Source organism: Saccostrea echinata, unplaced genomic scaffold, assembly GCF_033153115.1.
Source record: "Saccostrea echinata isolate AGI-Se365-2 ecotype Australia unplaced genomic scaffold, CSIRO_AGI_Sech_v1 ptg000002l, whole genome shotgun sequence".
NCBI lineage: Eukaryota > Metazoa > Mollusca > Bivalvia > Ostreida > Ostreidae > Saccostrea > Saccostrea echinata.
This window is the reverse complement of record NW_026889751.1, coordinates 18,738,598-18,756,907: the sequence shown is the minus strand read 5'-3', so window position 1 is coordinate 18,756,907 and position 18,310 is coordinate 18,738,598. Positions and strand designations below refer to the sequence as shown.

Genomic DNA, 18,310 nt, shown 5'->3' with positions numbered 1-18,310 from the left:
TGGGAGTCTTTTCAATATTAATCCTTAAGAATGAAAATCAGAACGCCATTTTTTTTTATTTTATTATTTTTTTTTTTAAATAATTTTCATGCTCTTCTTTACTCTCGCGTCGCACTGCGTTGATTTCTGGCCTTGATTATATATATATATCAAGCTGCTATTATTTTAATTGAACAAACGGAAGCTTAACTTCTATAAAATAAAGACTTTTAAAAAATTTCTTTAGGTACGTCTTATCTAACAGTCATAGTTAGATAATTGCAACTTGTAGTACGTAACTTATTGCCTGGGTTGTACAACCATTCATCAACCGCTCAATTGTTTTTCTTCAACACTATAACTTGTAATGACGTGCACAGCCCCCGTCCCCAAATTAATCAATATTGATTATACATGTAGCGAATTCATAACAAATGAAAAAAAAAATTGTACAGTTTTAAATAATCACATTTCTGTCTTTACTTATTTTTAAAACTAGTTTATCATTCTAAAATTATATTTACTACCGCATTAATTTAACGGCTATCCACCTTTCCGCAGACACAATTTAATAAAAATTCCATGTCCACGCAGAAGGGGAAGGTGGCCGAGGTGGAGGGGGTGGGGTTTACAAGTCAAGATGATAATGTTTAAGCGATTTTTAAACCTCTATTTGGTATCAGTGATAACATCCTTTAAAGGGAATATTGACGACTACCCTCGCTCATCTCGAAAATCTTAAGCAGAATTTAATTCTAATGAATCAATTTCGACTTCTTTATCAAAATTTTCCCGAACTTTTTTTTCGTAGACCTCTGACTTTTCCCTTAATTCTTTAACACTCGCAACTCGTGAGTTACACGCTAGGTGTCGTTTTTGCATCACTTCCGTAATTTCTACTTTGACATTTCCAATCTTGTAGCACGTTTCACGTTTGACGATGAATACTCGGATTATTCTGGAGTGCCTGGGCAATTGAATATCACGATTAAAGACAAAAATATCTGCCGAAACAAGATATCATGACACATTTTGGTGACATGCATTAGGTAAATGATATCCAAGAGGGGTCCAGTGTAAGCAAATGGAAGTGACATACTTCTCTATTTTATAATACCGCGGGTATGATTTTTTATTAAAACGTTAATTCTGCGTTATTTTTTGGATTTTTCTTATGGAATACATTGTAAATGTGTACTAGAAGAATAATTTATAAAAAAAAAAAAATACACAAAAATATTTTTGACCCGTGGGGTATATTCGGTTGGGGAGGGGGGGTCCTGTCCACAAGTACCTGTACGTGTTGCAAGTGGATAGATAGAGTCTTGAGTCTTTTCTGTGGTAAAATTAATTTATTGTAGTATGTACACCTTTAATGAACAGGCCCGTAGGAAGCAATTTCAGTTAGGGTGGGGGGGGGGGGGGTACAGGCATACATTTTCTGTTCTCAACTACCAAAAATTTCTTGACGAGCAAAAAAAGGTCATCAGACGTTTTTATTTAGGGGGGCACAAGCATATGGTAGCTATGTTTTCTATTGTATTCTATATATCGGCAAAATAATTGGGTGGGGGAATGGGGGCTTAAGGAAGCTCTAAACACTGCACACTAAAGAGTACTATTTGTAAGGTAGTTTTATTGAGTTAGAGTGATCTGCCCTTAGAAGAATAATAGAATAAATGGGAATCTACAGTTAATGACACAAATTGTTATGAATTAAAGTATTCTTAATGTTATGTTAGACTAAGATTAAGTAATTAAATACATGATTTCCATTAATTTTTCCGATGTAAGTAAACAACAGCGATTTCTGTTCACAGATAGTTCATTGTCTTTGAACATTTTTCCTGCAGAAATAGGACAGGCACCCTATGTTGAAAATGAACTAGATACACTGAATATGTGCACCTTTATCATGTTTATATGATATATTTTTCTGAAAGTCCAAAAAGCATTTTTGATTAGTGTTTAGAGCTTCCTTAAGTAGTCTATATATCGGCAAAATTATGGGGGGGGGGGGGGGCATGGCAACATAATGAAGCGCTGCTTTTGAAATCAGAATATCACATTGTTTTCTGTGCTTGTAAAATAAAATGTATCCATCCACAAAAGTTATCTTTCCATTATTATTTTTAGTGAAAAAAAGATAGTTATTTGATTATAGAAATTCTGCATCTGAAATTTCTGTAACAATTACAAGACTTGTATGTTAAGAGATAGACAAATCTCAATTTTCACAGTATAAATGTTTTAGGTAAACTATTATAAGTAATTAATAAAAAATATTGGCAATAGCAATTATAGTTGCAGATTTTTTTTTTTTTTTTTTTTTTTTTTTTTTTTTTTTTTTTTTTTTTGCGGAGAGCTACAGTTCTGCAACTATAGAAAATAGAAATCATTACTGTACGACAGAACAGATTTGAATGAGTTGGTCTTCATTATTAAATTCAGGGGATTGCTTGGAATAATTTCCATGGTAAGTTTTCTCTCTTATCAGAGGATTTACACCTTAAAACAACTGATATCCCCTCGCAACGGAGTTGGAGGGGTTAAGTAACGCAAACGTGTGTGTTCGTTTGTGAGTGAGTAAGCGCTGTCCGAAACGGAGGTAAAGTTATTTGCATCGGGATCGATGTCAAATGCTGTTTTTTGATTTTTTTAAACCTTGTGATTACATTTTATTTGTAACATTTATAACTTTATTCTCTCTCAGCGGACTACCGCTGCCCCACCCCTCCCACTGGATTTTTAGAGTTAAAAATTCCTATGCAAAATTGCGTAAAAGTATGGAGCTCCGACAACTTTAAGAATTACATGTACAAATGTAAATGGTCTTCCCCATAGCAGGTGTTAATAATGATCCTTAAATTCTGAGCAAGGGCAAAAAACAATTAAGAAAAATACTTTTATTTACCCTCATTTAGAGGTATCAGTCTTGTATTGCCGGTTTGCCACTTAATTTTTGAGCAGGGGGTATATAGTGATGGGGGTGTCCGTCCGTTCGTCTGTGCCCTACAATGGACTTAACTACAAACCAGAGGTACTGTGACCACCGAGCTCACTAAATGATACCCCCCGCCTCCCATATGAGTTGTATAAGAGGAGTTGCAAATAAGAAATTGGTCTCCTTCAATATTATAGAAAGAATGGCAGTGTCCATGTTTTGCTATGGGAAACCCAAAATATGTGTCCTGATCAAAAAGTAAACCTGGAGGTATACAATGGCACTATGTAACAAAGATTCTGTGAAAGTCTCATCATATTTCATTCAGTGGTTTAGTTCTATCTAATTTCGAAACTGACAAAATGAGTATTGATACTAAAAATCTTATAGAACAACCTTTACGGACTTCATATTTTTTTCATTTACGAAATATGATAAGAGTCTTTTGCAGCGCAGACAAACATCCACAATAAATACAGGTACGTTTGCTTAATTATGTTAATTTTAATAAATTACTCCTTCTAATAATACATGTAATTGGCAAGAATTATCAGACATGTGTGTAATGCTCAACTTGTCCGAGCTATACAGTGAGTTTTGCTAGTCTTTTTTACTGACAAACAATTCTATAAAAAATGTAGTGTGTAATGGCATGTCTTTATTGCCAGACCTACAGCTAATACGTAGAATTCACATTTGGCAGTACAAGCATCCAGGTACGAAGTGTCGTTTTGGAGAGGGTGGGGATGGGGGGGGGGGGCTGTCTCAAGTTAAAAAAGGAAAAATGGTAAAATGTCAAAAATATTATTATATATTATATTATTTATCATTATAATTAGATGTAGTAATATCGTGTATGTATTGTGCCTTAACGTAGCCATTTGCACTAGTACCGCATGTAGCTGTGTCTAATCCTTCAAAATCGTGGAAAGATCTAGCCCGTTCGCGAAGTAAATGTCTCAGTCGGTACTTAAATCGGATCAGTTCGTCCTTCTATCGTATTTTGTGGAACAGAATCGTAGTATCACGCTCCAGCAAAAAATACCACACCCTATGGAAAAATCGTAAGACTGACCTGGCGAATAACGGCAATCATGGGTAATCGTGGCATAAATCGTGACAATGTAACAGGGTCTAAAGAAAATAATAACTTCTGCGGAAATTTGTAGTCCTAACGACACTGCAAGAACCCACGATATAATGCAAGTGTCCTTTAAACCAACAAAATGTTTACAATAAAAAGATACGGAAAAAAGCCGTGCGATTGGATCAAGTAGGTCTATATCGATGCATACTTATACTCTAGAACGTATCGTATAAGTAAATTTGGCGTGCGATCTGCTGGAATAATGCATTTTTTACAAATGCATTTTAGGTTGTTTTTTTTTAAGTAAAATGCAAACATATGACGTTTCAAAATCATGAAGAGATGACCCAGAGATAGCAAATTTTTAGAAAAACATTTTAAAAATGTAACTTTTTGTACCAAATGACTCATCTACCCAATTTTCAAGTTCATTTTTGGCAATTCAAAATTCAATATCGGGAAAATATTTCCCTTTCCTACTTGACAGGAACCCGATACATAAAAAATACTAACATTTCATTTAACAAATTATATATAACTCGGTCTGGCAAAATCAAAGGTATGGAACGTTTGATTGAATAAATGATTAAAAATATTAAACTTGAAGCCTATGCCTATGGCAAGGACATTTAACAGTTTAAGTACCGTACGGTGCAGACCGTCTCTAGGTTTCTACTTTTTAGGAAAGGGAATGGTGGGAGGGGTCTTGACAGCTATCCCTTGAGCCAGGGAATTTTAAATAAATTGGTACAATTTTTATGGGTTCTTTAAGTTATCCTTTCCATTTAGAATCCATGATTAAAATCTAGAAGTGTTGATTTAAACAAATGAATAATCAATTTAATTTAGTTTGTGAATGTTATTTTCGAAAACTACATAGACAGACAAATAAATTACACAAGATGACTATTATAACTTACTAAACTGATGCTGTGTTTTCCTTAACATGGGGGAGGGTGTGCAGATCGGTAGCTGCATGTTAAATAACTACGAAAAGAGAAAAAACAAAATGGAAAGAGGAATAAAAAAAACAATAGATGTATACTTTTTCGTCCCTTATCGATTAAAACGAAGGCACTGTAGGTTTCATCCAAGTCTGTTCGTCTGTCTAGTCTGTCTAGCTGTCCCTTTGTCTGTCTGTTAGTCTGTCTCACTGAGTTTTCCGCACTGTTTCCTTACACGCTGGCAGATATTAAGGTGATTGTCTATTTTACGAAGTTACACGTACATATAAGATGAGGTTTAGATTTTTTCCACTTGGATGACTTTTGACGGAATTATGACCTTGTTGAGTTCTAAGATTTTATGTTACATCTTCCGGTAGAGGACTAGTATTGCTCAAGGCAATTCTCAGAAGAATATTTGTTTTTTTAGAACTAAATGCATCACTATCAATTTCAAGGGCCGTTTGAAATCACTAAAAATACAGTCAGTCTTCGAAAGTAAAATATAAGTGTGGTGTTTGTGTGTGAGAGATATGGAGTATTACTTCGTTGTGGCAAAGGGGCGGTGGGGAAGTGGAAGGGGGGGGGGGCAAGGTCCTTATTAAATAATGTTTTGCGATCAGAGGATTTAGGAGCTGCAAACCCCTCCTAGACCTCCCATCCCACTGTTGTTCCAACGTCAATGCATATTCACAATGTTTTTGACACATTTATTGGACAATCTGATATGTTTTTTTTTTTTTTTTTTTTTTTTTTTTTTTTTTTTTTTTTTTAAATGGCAGGGTCATATTGGTTTAACATTTACATCAATAACTAACTAAGATCTGTATTCAGTACAATCAACATTAATTAAATATTGCATATTAGAATAAATCTATTCATTTAACTAAATAGCGAAACTTCGAGTAAATATCACATCAAGATAAGTCAAAATGCATGTTCTATATAGTGAAATTCAAATGTTAATTAACATATTTTATTTGTGAAGAAGTTTATAACTCGAAATTTTTAATCGATAGGAAAAAAAAATGTTTAATTACTAGTATCTGTACATGTACATGTATTACCTATAAAGTGTGATACAGAAATTGTGGTATAACATACGTGTACATGTACACGTATGTATCGAAAGTTAAAAATTTACGTATTAAATCGTTCAAAATTTTCAAACAAAAAACATTTTTTGTTACATTTTCACCACATTTCTGTGAGTTTTTTATGTACCCTAACAATTTAGAGCGAGGAGATTCAGGATTTAAGAAATATGTTGTTCACAATTGTTTAAAAGCGTAAAAAAGACCCACGAAGACTTTGAAAATAATTAAACAAGAAGGAAAAATATTAGACGTTTCATCAGTAGCGCTTAAATTAATATCAGAGAGAGAGAGAGAGAGAGAGAGATTTCCTCTACTAATTGCTTGGATTCAGTTACGATGAAAGTAACACTCACTCATTCGTGCGTGGGAGAAACTCCACGACGCTGGTGATCTAATCATACAATCTTACAATTTACACACACTATCGGTCATGTATCGTCGTCTGTGCGCATTGGGTGGTCAGTGAATTCAAAGTGACCATAACCGCGCAGAATGTAGTAAAGTGGGTTTTTTTAACGAACTAGACCAAATTTACTTTTCATTGACAAAACCGAAATTCTCTGTTTCACAAGTTACCGGAACGATGCAGATTGATGCACATTGACGTGCCACGCATTAAATACGTGCACTCTCTACCTTTAGCAAAAATGATAACTTTACTGGGTCAAAATGTCAAGCTTCATTGGCTGCTTAAAAAGTCTGCCAATTTGAACCTGCATATCGACTAATTTATGCTTTGGATGCTGCTTTTTGTCGTTTTTGCAATTTATTGTCATTGCCCTATAAACTTTTTTTCCCTAATACACGACTTTTGATGCACTAGATCTTTTTAACATAAATAAGCTATAAAAATCGAGGAAAGAAGTAAATTAAAAGGCATATTACATTGTATTTAATAATTTAATTCTTTGGAACATATCTTTGTAAGTTTTTTTTTTTTTTTGAATGTTTTGAAAGAAAGGAAACGAATTAAAAATCAATATTGAAATTATATATATTTAAGGAGTTACCCATTTTATATGGTACATGTATAAAGTGGTTTGGGGCAGTTTACGCTTTAGAAACCGCTAAGCGGTTCATAAAAAAAGCGTAAACTGTTCCAACCCAGTTAATACCGTATAAGTTGGGTTCATTCCTCATAATTTAATTTTCATTCATTTGGTGCAAGAAAAAAAGATGATTGTCCTTAAAAAATGACTTCAATTTGTACAAAATTTGAATGTAACGTCAGGAGGATCGATACGTTTTTGACGCAAGTCATTGTGACGTACTCGTAGGCAACCCATTTTATACGATATAAAGTCAATTTTTTATCCAATCAAATACAGCGTTACAACCATTACAACCACAATATATATATATATATATATATATATATATATATATATATATATATATATATATATATATATATATATATATATATATATTGATCTATTTTGCTTTTTTTTCTGTTGAATGCAGTTTCACCTCAAGCTAGGGTAAGGCTTGGAATTTTAAGGAAAAAAATTAATATTTAAGATTCACAGTTTGATTCATAATAAGTTTCTAGGAGGTGTAATTAAAGAAAAGCACAATAGTAAAAAATCTCATTTATAAACACACAAGTACATTACTTTTTTTTTTAATGTTATGCTCCATCTAAGCGAGGAATGTGTTGCGCCCATCTATTAATTAACACACTGGTCATTTAGACGAAATTAACATCTTGTATTATATAATTATATAGTCGGTGTGGAAATAAAATGAATGTGCAGACTTTTCCAGTGCTGACGCCAGCTTCAAGCTAGGAGCATTAAAACCACCTGTAAGAATAATTTCTGTGAGACCATATCCTATCGCTGTCATTAGGTCTTTTTCACCAACAGGAGAGTTCACTGGTTGCCGATGTGCGGACAAATTAGAACTAAATGCGTGTTACCTAACTCAAAGAAATTTCTTTACACACTCCAAAGTATCTGTACATTATTGTGTATTCACTAATAATATATTTTTTGGAGTGTTTTATGTTACTTTTTACTTTTTATAAAGTTATTATGTTACATTTTAAAACCATTTAAAACCAACATTTCAGAATGAGAAACACAAAAAGCATGTATCCTCTTCGTAATCAAGATAAGTCGATCTCTGATGCATGCACTAAAGATTTGGCGGATTCTATAAGTATACTTTATTTTGCTTGATGAATTGAAATTTATCACAATAAGTGTGTTTTCTTTTGCTGTACGATTATAAAAACATATAGTTAGATCACCAACATGACAAATTAAATGATTTTTTGTACGTCATTCCAGAACAACCTAAATGTGATCATTATTAGCTCTTCAAATGCAAAGACTCCAGGAGTTAATGCAATGACCTGGCGTGCTTGCGTAAGCCCCCTGCTTTGTAATAATCATTATAAAGCTTATGTTAACAAATCCTGATCAGTAAAACTACGGATTGTGTGTTTATGATATCATTAGACTTAGAATTGAATATCTCCTTTAAAACCATTTAAGATGTGATTTAAAAGACATTAGAAATACATTTCATTCTTATTATTCTTACAGGCAGCCTAGCTTAATTAGCTATTTATCCAAGTCAACCCAGTTTACTTTACATTCATTAGCGAGAATAAGGAAATACAAGATCCACATCAGTTTATAGCAATTCCAACTTCTTGCTCCTCGCAATACATATGACTATTTTTTGTGATAATGAATACTTGAAACTTAAGGTACAAGTTCATTTACTACACTCACATCAAAAATCAGTGGATGGAACATGAGGTATCGTATTCTAGAAAAGAAATGCTCATGATATTACCTCTTAAAATACTTTTAAATAAATTCTGATACATGTTTTTTTTATTGTTCAGAAAATAGACTGATTTTGTTTAGGGATCAGTTAATATAACGTTAGGGGTGTTGAAGCAGGGAATATCTTTTTGAATGCGAAAGCGTATTATATATTTTTGAAGATGGATTGGAAAAAAGTTAAAATTCAATATTCAAATACCACATTTAACGCAATGTATGATATAGTATAAGGTGGATAATTTTTTTCCCCTAAATCGGAGGGAGAGGGGGATCAAGAGGTCCTGAATGTATCCATACGACATCAATGACTTCGCGGCGCAGTTATATGATCGCTGGAATGTAAAAATTGTGATTGCAAGTTCGAGCCCCACATTTTTTTCTATCTATGTGTTTTGATTTTTTTTTCTTTGTGCATCTTTTCTATGCTTTTCTTTATTATGTTTTATAAATGATTACATACATGTATGTCTTGAATTGAAAAAGTACATTTATCTATAAATAGAAACAGGTGATTTCCTTTTAAATGCTTGAGTCGGCCGTGTCGTCGGTGAGGCAGCTATGGCTCTTTTAGCTATTTTGTTCAAGTTTATTTGCTTCTACCCCCTCCCCGTGTGAGACGCAAAAAGGTTTTATCTAAGCAGAAAGAAAAGGTTTTATCTAAGCAGTAAATCCGCCGAAACATGGCTGAAATATTGCCCACGGCGTTAAAAAATAAACAATCAATCTAAGCGGTGAATGTATAAACCGCCTTTATTGTTCAAATTTCTATAATAAGACCTCAAATATTGTGTTATGCGAAAAATGCACCGTGAAATAAACAAGACTCGCATCTAACTTTTAGCAACTTTGATCCAATCTGATTTCCTGTTTATATTATAAGAGTGGTATGAAAATGTCTTACAGCTGCTATGTCGCTTGTTTTCTTCATGTTTATCTTTCACACTAAGTTACTGAAACAGTTGACCGGAAAGTTTGTTGAAGATTTTTTTTTCTCCCAAAGTTATCTTAAATATCCAATTAATAGATAAGTAAAAAGATATACTAATATTTTTCAAATAAAAAATATCATTTGTAACATTTTTTATTCTTACATATACTTATTCTTTTTATTTTTATTCTTACATATACACCTTATAGAACATAATATAAATGTACAAAAGTTATACATGTTATAGAAAAAGAATTTTTTTTTGAGAGAGAGTGAGAATGAGAGAGATATTGAGTGAGAGTTAAGTTATTTACATGTTCCAACAAAAGTTGTTATACTGGAGAAGGGGGCTGAAACTAATAGCAATCTCTGTTGACCATCAGAGCCCGCACGTGTTACAACATCATAATTTGAATCGAATGAGAGTTGGAATTACGCATGTAACAGGAAGTAAGGCTGCGCATTGCATTGTTTATAGTAGACATGGAAGATAAAGTTTATATCTAAGCTTTTTGAATGGAATATACGAAAAACACTCAATGACAACTACCTGAATGATGGCAGAGTTACTGTATACATTGGATCATAATGCATGCAGATGAAAAGGACTCATTTAACATGTTTAAAAAGATGAAGGCATTTGGAAGAATCAAAGAATTTGTTGTTGTTATAATGGTAAGTCGCATTTATTTGGAAAGTTAGAAACGTAATATGAAGAATGTGTTTCTATCTTGTTGGATATTTTGTTGATAAAGAAGTGAAGAACATTTTAAAAAATATCAAGATAAATGGAACAAGTGAAATTTGTGTAAACGAAATGGGTTTATATTTGATGAAGGTCTACATGTACTTTCCTTTTTTTATTTGTGTGCTCCCTCTACTAGTGTTGGTACACACAATTGTCATGTTAGTACAACGTGCATCCTTAACTTTGCTCATTTGATTTTTTAAAATTATATATTTGAATACTTTTGAATCATAACAACACATTCTGTATAATTTTTTGAATTAACGCATTGATACATGTGACAAAAACACTTATAAAATGATTAAAACAATCCTCATTTCCGATAGAAATGTCTGTATATTTTTTTTTTTATTATTATTGTTATTTATTATTATTTTATATTTATTATTATATTTTGAGATAGGATGTACTACTATTTATTTGTTTACTGGGGCTATAGGGAATAAGAATGGCAACCTTTCAATTTCATGTATTGTGAAAAAACAAAGTACGATCACTTTAGATCATGAGTACTGAGAGTCAAAGTCTACTGTTGTTTAATCTGTAATTGCTAGAATTTAGGACAAAATTCTGGCAAGTGATTCTCATCAAACTATAAAATTTGGCTTCTATTCTGTTGAAATAATTGAAGATTTATTGTAAATCAATTTGTTCACAGGTCCTCGGGAGTGAAAATTAAATAACCCAAATTTTAGAACATTAAAATCCAGAACTCAGGTTTTTTAAGGGATACGTTTAAAAAAATCAAGAATAAGAAAGCCATAATAAGTAAAATTAATTGAGAAGCATCCTCAGGTGATGTAGATACAAATGTGTTCAATGCATCTGCCTGGGGGTAGGGCAATACAGTGGATATTAAATGTCGGGACATTTTTTTTTATTTAAACTCTTCAATAATTAACCGATTTAGCGATGTGGCCTATCGGCCTCTATTTTAAATTCTGTTTACTTGTTTAAATTTAAGATTCTATAGAATATATATATATATATATATATATATATATATATATATATATATATATATATATATATATATATATATATATATATATATAACAGAAAATAAGAGTCATTTAAATTTTGTGCACCATTCATAGACTTTGTACATGTACTTCTATCACAGGGCATAAGATGGAGGTAAACAACCCAGCAGGACAGTAACCACCAAGATGTCTGAGGAGTAAAAACAGAAAACACATAGATGTGTAAAGGATACGTTTATATAGAGACCACAGAAAAGTATTAAACAAGAAATCACCGGTATAATATTCTGATGACGCTTTTAAAGTAAATTGGATATATAAACAATAGTGGTTCTTTTATTCAAGAAACATCAGGGAGAATTACTCAACAGTTCATAGTGGAAGGATTGCTAAAACGTGTAAGTGAAATTTCATATCAGATGTCAATTGATACAGATCAAGGCCCAACCACTAGGATTTTACCACAATGTTACCCACGAGCTGGAACTAGGAAACCCACCTCACAAACAGAATTTGGAACAGTCAGTAATTTGGACCTTGACTCTCGCAAAGTAATGTCAAAGTTGTGAAAAGGGATACAAATATATTTTCATCAATCTTAGGAGTAAAAAATGCATAATATCAACTCTTGCATATTGCATGCATCATTTTAATTCTATTTGGAATGACTACATAATCTATAGAAGACTAATACATGATCTATTTTTTTTTATTCTTAAAGTGTGTGCTGTGTTCATTATTTAAATGGTGATGATCCTCTCAGCTCATTGTTCCCTTTTACATATGCAGTATGAATTCCGAATGTTTTCTATATCTGTATATGAGAATACTTAGTTAATGTATTTTGATTGCTTCACCCAAAGATTTCATCAGGGGAGTGTATGAATTGAAATGTTTAGCTCAAGATGATTTTTCGAGCTCCTATGTCAAAGTATTAGAGCGTTTGCTCGAGAGTCACGCAGTTAAGTGTTAATCCTTACGTCGTGGTTTCCCACCCACTGCAGGACATGCAGACTAGGTGCAGGGAAGGAAAAATTCTCCGATTACAAAGGGACGTTAAAGAAACAAAGAAAAGTATTTTTTCGTTTGAAAAAATGAGTTTAAAGAAGTGTTTCATTCAGCTGTGTATTGGGGTGCAGATAAAACAGTACATGGAGGGTTATTTTTATATATTGTTTATATACTACTGTGCCTTATTGGAGGAAGCACATTTGTTTTTTAAATTGTATACACTTTTTTGACATTGTATTTCATATTAATTTTGATCACATGTTGATAGGTCCACTTATTGTTGAATTGCGAACCTATCAATATAAAGAGGGGGTAAGATGTAAATTTTCGACTTTTCTGGTGAATCCACCAGCTTTCTGTCCTTGTGTATAGAAACGAACTTAGTCATTGTAAAGGAAAACTACGAATGCTTTTTGATTTTAATACTTTTGGTGGATCCACCAAACTCCCCACTTTTAATAAATGCACAGGCAATGTTTACAATATATCATTTAAGTATTCTTGAGTATTCCTATTTGCATTTTGGTGGATCCACTAAGTATTTGTAAGTGAAATCGAGAATGCCTTGTTATTTGATTTTTTTTTACAGTTTGGTGAGTCCACCAAACTCCTCTCTGTATTTAAGGACAATTTAGTTGAACTTTGGGTTACATGTAGATTTTTGACTTTTCTGGTGGATCCACCAGCTTTTTGTCCTTGTGTACATAAATGTATTAAGGAAGTGTCACTAGGTAATTGTAAAGGAAAATTATGAATGCCTTTTGATTTTTAGCTTTTGGTGGATCCACCAAACAGCCCACTATAGATAATTACACGGATAATGTTGACAGTATATCATTCAAGTATTCTTGTGTATTCCTGTTTGTATTTTTGGTGGATCCACCAAGTATTTGTGAGTAAAATTGAGAATGTCTTGTTAGTTGATTTTTTGCATTTTGGTGAGTCCACCGACTCTGTATTAAGGACAATTTTAGTTATACTTTCTTTTTTAGTTTTTGGTGGTTCCTCCACTCAGTTTCTCTCAATGGGTTGTTTCAGTGTCTTAACACTGGTGGATTCACCAACGTCGTTTTTAAAGTATCATCATTATCAAAAGTAATTGAGAATTTCACCAGATTGCTTTTATAAATTTGAGCTGAATTGTCTATTTGTATTTTTGGTAGAATCACCAAGTTTTCTTGAAGATATTTCAGTTGTTTTGTTGGTAAGTTCTCCAATTCTTTTAATGAATTGTAGAATTATGTATGGTCAAATTCACTCTTGTTTTCTTGGTGGAACCACCAAGATCAATCTTTATTTGAAGATATTTGATAATTCAAATTGGTGGATTCACCAATCCTTTGACTGTGAATACGGAATACCGATACATTATTGATCTGTTTTAACATAAATATTGGTGACCACACCAATTCTTAACTTATTCAATAACGAAAATGAATAAAAAAAATTGTCGATTTCTGAAATTGCATTGTCTTCATTTTTCATTTTGAATTAAAAAAAGAGGACACGAATAGAAAATCCTCTTTCTTAATGGAAACAGTTGTACTTAGTTACTTTATTTAATACCCAGGAGCAGAGAAGAAGAGTTTCAAAGAAATAATGCACTTTCACTATATGATCTATATAGCCCCACCCTGGGGCCAGAACCCCTGACCCAGGGGCCATGAATTTCACAATTTTGGAAGAGGCACTCTTGCTCATCATAACTATATACTTAGTTACTTTATTTAATACCCAGGAGCAGAGAAGAAGATTTTCAAAGAATTAATGCATTTTCATTATATAATCAATAGAGCCCTGTCCTAACACCAGAACCCCTGACCCTGGGGCCATGAAATTCACAATTTTTGAATAGGCATCCTTACGCATCATAACCATGCACTTAGTTTGTTTAAATAATCTCCAATAGCACAGAAGATTTTCAAAGAATCAATGCATTTTCAATATATAATCAATAGAGCCCCGCCCTAACACCAGAACCCCTGACCCTGGGGCCATGAAATTCACAATTTTTTAAAAAGCATCCTTATGCATCATAACTATGCACTTAGTTTGTTTAAATAATACCCAGGAGCAGAGGAGAAGATTTTCAAAGAATTAATGCATTTTCACGATATAGTCGATAGAGCCCCGCCCTAACACCAGAACCCCTGACCCTGGGGTGATGAATTTCACAATTTTGGAAGAGATACTCTTGCTCATCATAACTATGTACTTAGTTTATCACCTTAATGCCCAGGAGCAGAGGAGAAGATTTCCAAAGAATTAATGCATTTTCACTATATAATCAATAGAGCCCCGTCCTAACACCAGAACCCCTGACGCTGGGGCCATGAATTTCACAATTTTGGTAGAAGCACTCTTGCTCTTTATAACTATGTACTTAGTTACTTTATTTAATACCCAGGAGCAGAGAAGAAGATTTTCAAAGAATTAATGCATTTTCACTATATGATCTATATAGCCCCACCCTGGGGCCAGAACTCCTGACCCTGGGGTGATGAATTTCACAATTTTGGAAGAGATACTCTTGCTCATCATAACTATGTACTTAGTTTATCACCTTAATGCCCAGGAGCAGAGGAGAAGATTTTCAAAGAATTAATGCATTTTCACTATATAATCAATAGGGCCCCGCCCTAACACCAGAACCCCTGACCCTGGGGCCATGAATTTCCCAATTTTGGAAGAGGCACTCTTGCTCTTCATAACTATGTACCTAGTTACTTTATTTAATACCCAGGAGCAGAGAAGAAGATTTTCAAAGAAATAATGCACTTTCACTATATGATCTATATACCCCCACCCTGAGACCAAAACCCCTGACCCAGGGGCCATGAATTTCACAATTTTGGTAGAGGGCTCAATGCTTATTACAATGATGCCAACAGTTCGACTGCTTGATGTCCTGGAGTAAAGAAGAAGATTTTTAAAGATTGCATTATTTTTGGTGGTTTTAGCCCCACCCCTCAGGCCCCAGGGGGGCAGGGACCATGAAATTCACAATTTTTGTTCCCCTTTACCCATAGATGCTATATGCCAAATTTGGTTGAAATTGGTTTAGCGGTTTCAGAGAAGAAGCTAAAAATGTTCAAATGTTAACACACGACGCACGCCGACGGACGAGAATGGATAGCAATAGGTCACCTGAGTGACTCAGGTGACATTATAATGATAATGTTGAAAGAAAATAGTTTTTAACGAACCAAAGTCATATTTTAAGTTGCATATCCATAAAACATCGTCATAAACTTATAAAATTACATACCACATCTCTTTAACTTCCCATCAAACTCATACAGAAAGAGTATATTTAAATTGCTACTTAGAACATTTATTTGTAATTTGATTGCAGTGAGTCTACATTTGGCATTTTCGTGGTTTGAAAGTTGATGTACTTATATGACATTGGTTTCAGTCATGAAAAGTATATTGTGAAAAAACACTTAAGCCATATCAAATCATAAAAATCATTTTTTGCCCTGCTTTCTTTATAAGAATTTCCCTCTATTCCTATTTAAAACTTTCGCGTCTGCGATAAGGCTGTCCGTAAAATATCAAACTGTTCCAACTGTAGTAACTTCTCTGAACTACCTAGATATGACGTCATAATAGCATATGACTTCAAGTCACTGCATGCTTGAGCTGAAATGACGGGGAAGGTGTCATAACTTTTACATTTCTTTCACATGACAAGTAAAGATTTTTTAGCGTTAGATAGATGTTTAAAAATGATACATTATTACTTATATTTACATTTATGACTTATTCTTATTTTATTATTTCCTGATTACAATCTTTAACGCGTGAAATGGTTTATTTTTTCAAACCCAACGGCACGTATTTAATCCATTGATTGCGCGTCGACCCTTTATGACGTCACTGAGAAATTACGTCGAACGTTTATGACGCGAGGAACCCTTGTTTATACGGATATAGATACACGTTGTTTTTAATAGTGTTATATAAAAAAAACATTTGCAAATGTATATATATATATATATATATATATATATATATATATATATATATATATATATATATATATATATATATATATATATATATATAACTAATCATGGCCTTACTGTATATTCAAAGAATTTTTCTTCTCTATATCCCTGTGTAAACTTTAATCGCCCATTGTGCCCCCATTATACCCCACAGTTCATGATTTAAACAAACTTGAATCTACTCTACCTCAGGGTGCTTCCACACCAACAATCATATATATATTATGACCTGAAACATTGGTTCAGGTAGCGTAAAAAAAGTCAGCCTGCCGTATTTTGAATGTGCAACTACTGTTCCAGGGCCATGCTGATCTTGATTTTTCCACATCCAGTCTGGACCTCTTTTCACCCTACTGCCTAATGGAGGCATATTCGGATCCAGATCTCGGGAATGCGTGTCCGTCTCATATTTGTCATTCTCTGCTCGGATCTCATCCATGGATATAAAAACTGATTTCATTGAACAAATGTCGAAAATATCGTCCTGCAATGATTCATTGTAAAGTTTACTTTCAGTTAATTTTTTGAGTAAAACATTGCCTTATAGGGTTTAATGATTCCCACAATATTAGCAAACAAATTATAGCAAAACATGAAGGCTAAATTAATATATATATATATATATATATATATATATATATATATATATATATATATATATATATAAAACTTGTTAAAACCTTATCCATTTCAGTGAACTCCCTGGTGGGCATAACTTGAGACACCAGATCTGCAATTGTCCTTCTGTCTAATCTATCGATAGTTGTTGAAAATGTAAGCAATGCTGCAACTTCCTGAAATGGATAAGAATGATATTGTATTTTAACATATTTTTCCAATTAAATACACGCAACTGTTTTGATTGTAGAGTATGTCATCGGTATGCTACTCTTAAAATATAATGTCATAAAATACTCATAAAATCTTTAACATTATAAATGCATTTCATGGAAAAATTTGATTTTGTTTTACCATATTTTCAGTAAATTTTGCAAATTGTTTGGCCTCATGTGGACGAACAATCTTTCCTCCTCTGGAAAGAGCAGATATAAATCCTAAATTCGCCTGTTGAAAAAGTCTATATATATATATATATATATATATATATATATATATATATATATATATATATATATATATATATATATATATATATATATATATATATATATATATATATATATACTTTAATTGTTTAAATATCATAACATTTCACTCCTTATAAATGTATCACAATATCTTCCTGTTACGTATTAAAACAGTCTAAATGGTTTAATGACGTTTATATTGAAAAATTCCATTCTTTCTTACTTGAATCATTTCAATCATACAATTGTGAAAAATACCGTATAAATAATTGTTTTTTAAATCAAGAACACTCTTAGGCAATCCTACCAGGTCTGGATTATTACCGACTGGAATACAAAAAATTGGATGAACCCGTCCAATATTTCTTGCCATCTGATGCCAATGGTCTCTCACCTGAATGTATAATGCCAAATTATCTCTAACTGAATCAAAATTACTTTGCACAATTATAACAATATTACTTACTGAAAAAAATTCCGCTTGAATGTGTGCACAAATAAAATTTGTTGGATGAAAAAGTAATAAATCTCTATCATGTTTAGTCAAACTTTAGTTTGATTAAATATAAAATATTTAAACCTCAGCGGGTCTTCGTATCGACAAGTTTTTTGTGTCTTTCATGGTGGTAAAATCCGTAGGTCTCCCTGTAGAAATAACAATGAGCCGTGGATGTGCATGAAAATCCC

The 18,310-nt window shown here is 32.8% G+C and overlaps 2 long non-coding RNA genes across 2 annotated transcripts; one reads left to right on the top strand and one right to left on the bottom strand.

The window, feature by feature from the left end:
* Window positions 1–10,270: 10,270 nt before the first annotated feature.
* LOC133173872 (uncharacterized) lies at window positions 10,271–13,985 on the top strand. The gene is made up of 2 exons (XR_009719075.1): window positions 10,271–10,455; window positions 11,652–13,985. It is a non-coding gene; the product is annotated as an uncharacterized LOC133173872 (long non-coding RNA).
* A 3,522-nt stretch (window positions 13,986–17,507) lies between these two features.
* On the bottom strand, window positions 17,508–18,256 carry LOC133173880 (uncharacterized). The gene is made up of 3 exons (XR_009719076.1): window positions 18,204–18,256; window positions 17,931–18,017; window positions 17,508–17,600 (listed from the first exon to the last, which is right to left on the bottom strand). It is a non-coding gene; the product is annotated as an uncharacterized LOC133173880 (long non-coding RNA).
* Between the last annotated feature and the right edge of the window lie 54 nt (window positions 18,257–18,310).